Source organism: Microtus pennsylvanicus, chromosome X (assembly GCF_037038515.1).
Source record: "Microtus pennsylvanicus isolate mMicPen1 chromosome X, mMicPen1.hap1, whole genome shotgun sequence".
NCBI lineage: Eukaryota > Metazoa > Chordata > Mammalia > Rodentia > Cricetidae > Microtus > Microtus pennsylvanicus.
Genome location: NC_134601.1, coordinates 29,078,696 through 29,086,911, shown reverse-complemented (window position 1 = coordinate 29,086,911; position 8,216 = coordinate 29,078,696).

The window sequence follows — 8,216 nt, the reverse complement described above, 5'->3', positions numbered from 1 at the left end:
GCTCAGGTTGTCAAACAGAGTAATTACAGGGCCAGGGAGATGGATCAGCAGGGAAAAATGTTTGCTATGCAAGCCTGACTATCTGAATTTGATCCCTGAAATCCACAGAACTCACATAAAAAGATTTGTAAACCTAGCACCCCTATGCCTAATAGGAGACAGAGACAGGAACACACAGTAAAGTAGCAGAAACAAAAGAGTCACTGCCTCTGGGTTTGATATCTAGAATCACAAAAAATACCAGTATTTAAAAGGTCCTTATAAAAGAGCATATACAGGAGCTGAAAAGATGCCACCGTGATCAAGAGCACCGGCTGTTCTTCCAGAGAACCTGGGTTCAATTTCCAACACACACACCGCATTTCATAACTGTCAGGCAAAGCACCAAAGCACATAAAATAAAATAGCATATTCAAGTTAAACTATTTTTCTTACACATAAAGAGCAATGAAAAATAAGAGCTAAGAACATGTTACTATATGTGAAGCGTTATTGTATGTACCTTGATGGTCACATATTTTCCTTTCTGATAGCACCCTCCATTTTACAAACAAAAGAATCGCATGATGGCAAAGCCAAGCAACAGATAAGAAGGAATAAAACAGGAATTCAAGTTCCTGAAGTCTCTAGCTCCTAATCTATATTTTTAAACCACCACTCCATTTTTCTTTTAGCAAGTTCCAAGATATACAATGTATTCATTCCTGTATTAATTAAACATTTATAATTTGATGACATTTGAATTCTTTTTGTGCTGGTGCCACATACCCACATTTTCAGTACCTAATTTAGAGTTTTAAAGAGGGGTGTGCATCTGTGTGAGTGTGTGTGTGTGTTCTATGCACATGCAGGCAGGTACCCACAGGGTCAGAAGAGGGCATTGGATCCTCTGAAGCTGGAGTTTACAGTCATTTGTGAGCTGCATGATGTAAGTGCTAGGAACTTGACTCTGGTTCTCTAGAAGAGCAATGAGCACTCCTAACTGCTGAACCATCTCTCCAGCCCCTAATTTAGAGTTTTAATACCCTGGATATAGCTCTTTGCTAAAATTATACATTCAGATCAATTACTCTGTGTTTTATATTATGTGTCTGGTAAGACAGTGGAAATATGAAAAGGATGAGGAAAATGTGGCATTCATATGTACATGGAGACTAATTAATGTGAGACAGTAGATATTGAGTCTGGTATGTCCTGGGCCTCAGAGCAAGAATACCTAACCTATATGCTATCGACATCTTCTTGGGACAAGTAATATCTAGGCGATATTATTAGCATGGAAAAATAAGCAGCTTTGACGTCTTTCTCACTTGTAAAGCTAGTAAAGACTCTAAAATCAAACTGGAACAAAATGCCCAAATAACTCAAACCTGTTTAGATAGTATTAATAACATATATCAATAAAGAATCATGAATTTGACAAATTTGTGAAAATTTTCATAAAATAGGGGGAAATCTGTGACACGTGATCTATACCTTTCTCCAGCAAAATCCCTAGCTCAGTTGTGTGTCGGAGGATGAAGCATAAACAGCACTCTACCAGACAACTGAAAACAAGCCCCTTGCAACTCCGAGACTGGAGCTTTCTTCTTGGGGAGGGAAGGCTATCTGCATTGCTGAAGATGGCCGTGCTGACCCTTGACTAAGATGGATGCTGAATGAGTGCAATCCAAAGGTAAGAACTCCATCCAGCCCCTAAACCAGTTAGAAAATGCATGCTGTCTCTTGAATGTGGAAGCACAGAAAATCCTGGGGCCCTGCTTATCCTTTCCTTGTTTTAAAGGCATGGTTCCCCAGAATTATCAGCGTGGAAGGAAAGTTCTCCAACTGTGGTGCGTCTGTGATAACAGTTCTACTGACTGTTTGAGTCTTGTCAAAATAGAAAAACATCGTCATTGTGAAGGGATGGAAGGGTGTAGGTCAGGGGACAAAATTACCTTGGTTATCTTTGTCCTTTAATGGCCAGTGATTTTCAGTTTCTGTGTCTGTCTTAACACCCTCCTGGCCATTAGGTAAAGCTCTTGGAATGTTATCAGGGTGCTAAGGAGACAGCTAGGCTCCACTAAGCCTAAAGGTAAGACAGCTAAGAATGCTGGGAGATAACATCTGAAGGCAACGTGTTTGTTGAACGTGTTCATTTCAAACATTTTTCTTGTGCTTTAGCTAAGAAAGTGCATGTAACCTCTTTCATTTTGGAACATGTCACTTAATTTCAATCCATGTTTTTGGACCATTGTCATGCATATTTGGCCAAGAATAAGCTATTTTCTTACATTCTTTAAAGTAAGGTATTATTTTACATTGACAGAGGTAAGCTGAGAGGATTTCAGACTGCTGTACGTCTCCAGGAAGAGTACACATTTTAGAATAGAAATGTTGCCCAGAAAGGAAATTGCTATGCTCCTTGTCCCCAGATCCACAGCCCTTGATCAGACATTTCACCCTTGGAGATATACAAGCCATAAAGTAAGCAGCTACTACTATTCTCCCAGTAGAACCTAGCTCATTTTCAACTGGAGAAATTCAAGTCGTTTCCCGCAAGTTGTGGTGGGAGTGATTGGGAAGTAATTAGATAAATTTGGTAAAGGTAGTTTACTATTGTCTGGCTAGACTGTTGAAGAAAGCAAAGGAGATGACTGACAGGAAGCTTCCTATGGTCAAAGCAAACTAGCAACACTGACCTTCGCCTAGACATGGTGGCACATGTCTGTAGTCCCAGCTCTCAGAAGGCCAAAGCAGAAATAATTCTATTTTCTGGAAAATTTAGTCTACAAATCAATACCCTGACTCAAAATAAAGCAAAACAAACTAAAGCCTCTAACCTTGGGATCTATTCTTTTGTGAGAGGCCTTATTTTACTAGTTTTCAGAGCAATTGATAACCAAGGGAATGTCTGGGAATAGACCGACCAAGACGTTATTAAAGGATTCTAAAATGGGCATGGTTAGTGAAGAAGTAAGAAAGTCTCATTAAAAACCATCATCATTAAGTTGATACTACCAGGCTGGGGAAATGGCTCAGTTGGTAAAGTGCTTGCCCCTTAAACATAAAACCTGAGTTTACTCCCCAGTACCCACATAGGAGCCCCCCACTTGTCTGTAACTCCAGTGCTGTGAGTAGGAACAGTGCTGGTATTACAAGCAATAAAGAGAAATGAGGTACTGATAGAAACATTGACTCTGGATACTAATGTATGTGGATTGATCGTCAGAATGTTAGGATAAATAAGCCACAGGAGACCATATTTTACACATCTAAGAAACTGTACAGATAGAAGGTATATTAAGTTTTGCTTAGGACTAGGAGGATAGGAACTTAGGTATGTCATTCTGCTTCTTTTGAATCTGTAGAAATGTACAGAAATCAATTACAGTGGTGGTAGCCCAGGACTGCGAATATACTTAAAATCATTGGGCTGTATTCTTTAAGTGAGTGAATTGATGGATATTCAAATTATATTCCATTATATCTTATATTAGTTACAGTTTCTATTGCTGTGATAAAATACCATGAGCTAAAGAAACGTGGGAGATAAAGGTGTATTTCAGCTTACAGTTCCACATCACAGTCCATCACTGGGGAGAGTCAGCGCAGGAACTCAAACAGGAGAGAGGTAGTGATGCAGAGACCATGGAGGACTTTTGCTTACTGGCTTGCTCCACATGGCCTGCTCAGCCCGCTTTCTTATAGCCCCCAGGACTACCAGCCCAGGGGTGACCCCACCCATAGTGATCTGGATTCTCTAACATCAATCATCAATCAAGAAAATAAACCACGGGCTTGACCACAGGTCAATCTAAATGATGGTCATTTTCTCAACTGAGAATAATACCTCTTCCTAGACAACTTTAGCTGTGTCACGGTGACATAAACTAGCCAGCACACTTCCCAAAGGTATTATATAGAAAGATGCTATCTAACAAGAAGGAAAATGTATCTTGTGATAGATAGATGGATAGATAGATAGATAGATAGATAGATAGATAGATAGATAGATAGGTGTGATCCAGACTAAGTATATAATGGGTTGGTTGAGAGATTTTTGTTAGTGAACCACACCTAATTTATCTGTACAGTAACTGAAACTGATTTTTTTCAAAAGAGAATTAATTTTTTACATGCTGCTTAAGTGTTGGGGTAAGACAGCTAAGTCTCAAATCCACTTTCTTGATAGGGTTTAGTATCAGGTAGAGTTAAGGCTTGAAGAAATGTGATTAGAATTTTAAAGTAATCAGCAGGATGGAAAAGCATACTCAGTCTCTAGGGCTCTTCAGGGGATTTATGGTCAGAAAATGATGCTGGACTTTTCAACCTCCTGACAGTCAAAGTTACCCAGTAGAGCCCTCCACAGGCACAAGTGAAGAGTTGATGGTCTCTCCAAAAGTGATCTTCAGTTTCCTGAAAAGTAACCTAGGCAAACGTTATCCTTGAGACCCACACGCCAGAGGTGTGGTAGACAGTAAAGCTAGTGGGAGACTCATATGTAGCTCAGCTGCTCGACCTCCAGAACTAGTGATTTCTAAAGGAAAGCAATTTGGGACTGGAGGAAGGGGCTCAGTGACATCATAGAAGTAAAAGGTTGAAAATGCTGTTTAATGTAAGGAGACAAAGTCAGGTTTGGCTCTTTGTTTTGTTTTGAGAATGTGATGGTGATTATCAAAGTTAGGATTCTGTCCTTGTATGCTGTCTTGGAGCCATAGGACTGCTTTTGATGGCTAAATTCTTAACAGTTGTTACTATGTCCTTGAGAGATGAGTTTTAGATGCAAAGAAACATATTTGCAACTGTAAACCCTTCTTCGATAACCACTCACAAAATGACTGTGGCCTATCAAGGGGATAGGTTTTAGTTTTAGGGAGGACAAAGTGCAGGAACCAAGACCAGGAATTGAAAGAACAAAGACCTTGGGGAAACGGAAAAGAATTTATTCGGCACAGCGCTGCTGTTACTATTTATTAAACGCCAGCTGTTTGGAGGCAGTGAGTAAGAGCGAGGGCTTTGGGGTTGGGAAGATATTCCAACACTAAAATGCATGCCCTGTGAGCCTGAGAATGGGAGTTCCAAGCACAGAGCTCACATCAAGAGTCAGGTGTGTCAGAGAGGCGGAAACAGGAGACTCTCTAGGGCTTGCTGGCCAGCCAACCTAGCCTACTTGATGTGTTCCAGGCCAATGATGTCCCGGGAGCAGCAGCCAAGATTGCCCTATGGCGTGCACATATATATGAATGCACATCCAGCTGCAAGGACACACACACACACACACACACACACACACACACACACACACGCAAGTAAATATTTTGACCTTAGGCACGCATTTCATTTAACAGCTTTGTGAACTTGGCTAAGCCTCACATTCCATTGGTAGATTAATGTTATGACATCTGGAAAAGAACTCAGAGTTCACAGAAGCGAATGACTCTGTGTAAGTCCAAGCAATAACTTGAGTTCTATAGTGCAAGGGCAATAGAATTTCCTATTAGAAAATTAAAAAAAAATATTCTTATTTCGTAAACCACTGGAGGGCAAGCAGAGGTCTGGTAAAACACCACACTGCCCCTTAAAAAGAAACGACCCTTCTTTTTCGCAACCTAAGGGACATCATCTTTGCGTCTGTGGGTGCATACATCTACTAGTCTGTATCTTCTCTCCACCACCACCCCCAGTTTGTGCAGAGGTTTATTTAGCAAAGCTGCATAGCAAATAGTCCACAAAGAGATTGGAGCAGCCTGGTGGTTTCTCCCTTGTGATTTTAAAGAAATTTTATAAATATTTATGAAGTACATATTACAGCTTCTAGGTCTTTTAGACCCTAGCAAAGATTGCTCTAGGAAAGCCCTGCCCCCATAGCTCCAGTCACCAGCAGCAGAGAGCCCAGCCCCCCACGGTGGGGTAGGTGTTCAAGGCACTTGAATTGTAGTCACACATTAATCAGCCCTGTCCCTCCTCTTATCTTGGTCAGCCTGACTAGCTCATACCCAGCCTCCAGCCCTTTTATTTCTCACCCGCAGTAATCCTGGCCCAGCCGTTTAATTATAGCATTCATTTAAACTCCCACAGTGCTTTCTGCACAGTAAGCCAAAGTCTTTGCTAGTTTGAATATTTTTTCCTAATACAGAAAAGTAGGTACACTGTCCATCGAAAAATCCTCTTATTAATTGCATGTTTACCTGGCACGGGGTGGGTGTTTTTGTCTTTAGGAAATAAACGTGTTGGATTTTTATGCTTCTTTTATTTTAAACTGGAATGAGACTGGGACATTGATTTGTTTGTTTGTTTATTTTCATTTTTTTTGAATGCCCAAAGATTCTAGGCCGGGGGGGGCACATTATTTGAGGCAAACTGGAATGGAGATCAGTACATAGACAGGTTGTGGAGATAGCTGAGCAGTTAAGAGCACAGGTGGCCCTTTTGGCAGAGAGTTCGATTTCCAGAACCCACATGGCAGCTCACAGCTGTCTGTAACTCCCAGGGCCCTCTTCTGACTTCCCCAGGTGCCCTACACACAAGTGGTGCAGATACATGCATATGTGCAGACAAAACTGTCAAACACATAAAATCAGTATAAGTCCTTTTCTAATTTTTAAAAAAATGCTTACAGTAAGATTTGGGGGTGTGATGGCATTCCTAGGAAAAGTAGCACATCTCCCTAGTGAAAAAAGCACCTCCTATCTCTTACCCCTCTTATCCTTCTGAAGGGGAAGGGAGGCCAAGGTAACTGTATACAAGAGTGAAGGTCAAAGGTGAAAGAAAAAAAAACCACAGCGTCAGATCCCACATCAGCCAGTGTGAATGAATGCTCTCGGAAAGAGCCGCACCTATACCTTACACTAAGCCATCTGCAAAACTGACCTTGATTAGAAATTCAACCTTTTTGGAGAGGATAGAGTGTTGCAGGCCCAGAGCCTGATTGCAATTCATCTTCAGTACCTTTAGCCCACCTAGTCTCTGGTTCATCTCTGTGTCTGTTCTGACATACTTGTGACTATCCGCTGAAGCTTTTGGAAGAAGACTACTAGCTTTCATTAACCAAAAGCCTAAGAATGCCCTCAGATGGCATCTGAGGCCTATCGTGGAGATTTCTCTACTGATGACAGCGAAATCAGTGGCCAATTTGGGGGTTCTTAGTCTCATTAATAAAAGAATTTAAGAATGGGATCTTGAAAAGCTCAAGAACAATTTGATTAGATTTTAAAAGAAAAATCTCGGGGCAGACCCGCTGTAAATCCCAGGAGCTGCCTGGAGAAGGAAGATGGAGAAGAGAAAGGGGGAGAAAACGCCCTGCTGTTTGAGTTAAGCTGCCGTGGAGATCAGCCACGTGTTGGGGATGAGAGCTTAAGAAAAAGAGTGGGGCCCAGATTGTTAGGGAAAACAGAATTAGAAAAGAGAAGAAAAGATCCAGGGGCGGGGGAGGGGGAAGTCAAGGTCATGACAGGGGAACCCACAGAGACAGCTCACGGACTCTGGATCAACAGCTAGGGAACCTGCATGGGACCGACATATGCCCTCTGCGTGTTAAGAGTTGTGTAGTTTGGTCTGTTTGTGGGGCTCCTGGCAGTGAGATCAAGACCTCTTCCTTTTGCAAGCCTATTACCCCATGCTGGTTTGCCTTTGCCCAGCCTTGATGGGGGAGGGGGCCGCAAGCTTTGCTTTGTTGACTCCTTTGGGAGGCCTGCCCCCTTCTGAACAGAGACGGAGAGGAAGAATAGATAGAGGGGAGAATGGGAAGAGGGATCAGGAGGAGAGAAGGGAGGGGAAACTGTGGTCCATTTGTAAAATAAATGAAAAAATGTAAAAATGTAATCAAAAAAAAAAAGAAAAAGAAAGAAAAGAAAAAAGAAGAAAAGCTAAAGTATCTGAGCAATTCAGAAAAATGAGCAGACTTAGAAATTTGCTGCCCTGTAAGTCACTGTCCTGGGGAATAGGCCTGCTTTGTGTATGGCAAACAGGTACTATATACAAACCTACCTCACTCCTTTAAGTAGCTACTTTACCACATATACTAACAATAGCAAGGAAGATGTGAACAGAAGACTCCATGCGTACTTTTTATTTAAAAATAGGCAAATGGCAGGGCATGGTGGCATACGCCTTTAAGCCCAGGAATTTAGAAACAGAGGCAGACAGGTCTCTGTGAGTTCAAAGTCAGCCTGGTCTACATAGCAGAGTTCCAGGCCAGCCAGGGCTACATAATAAGACCCCATCTAAAAAAATGC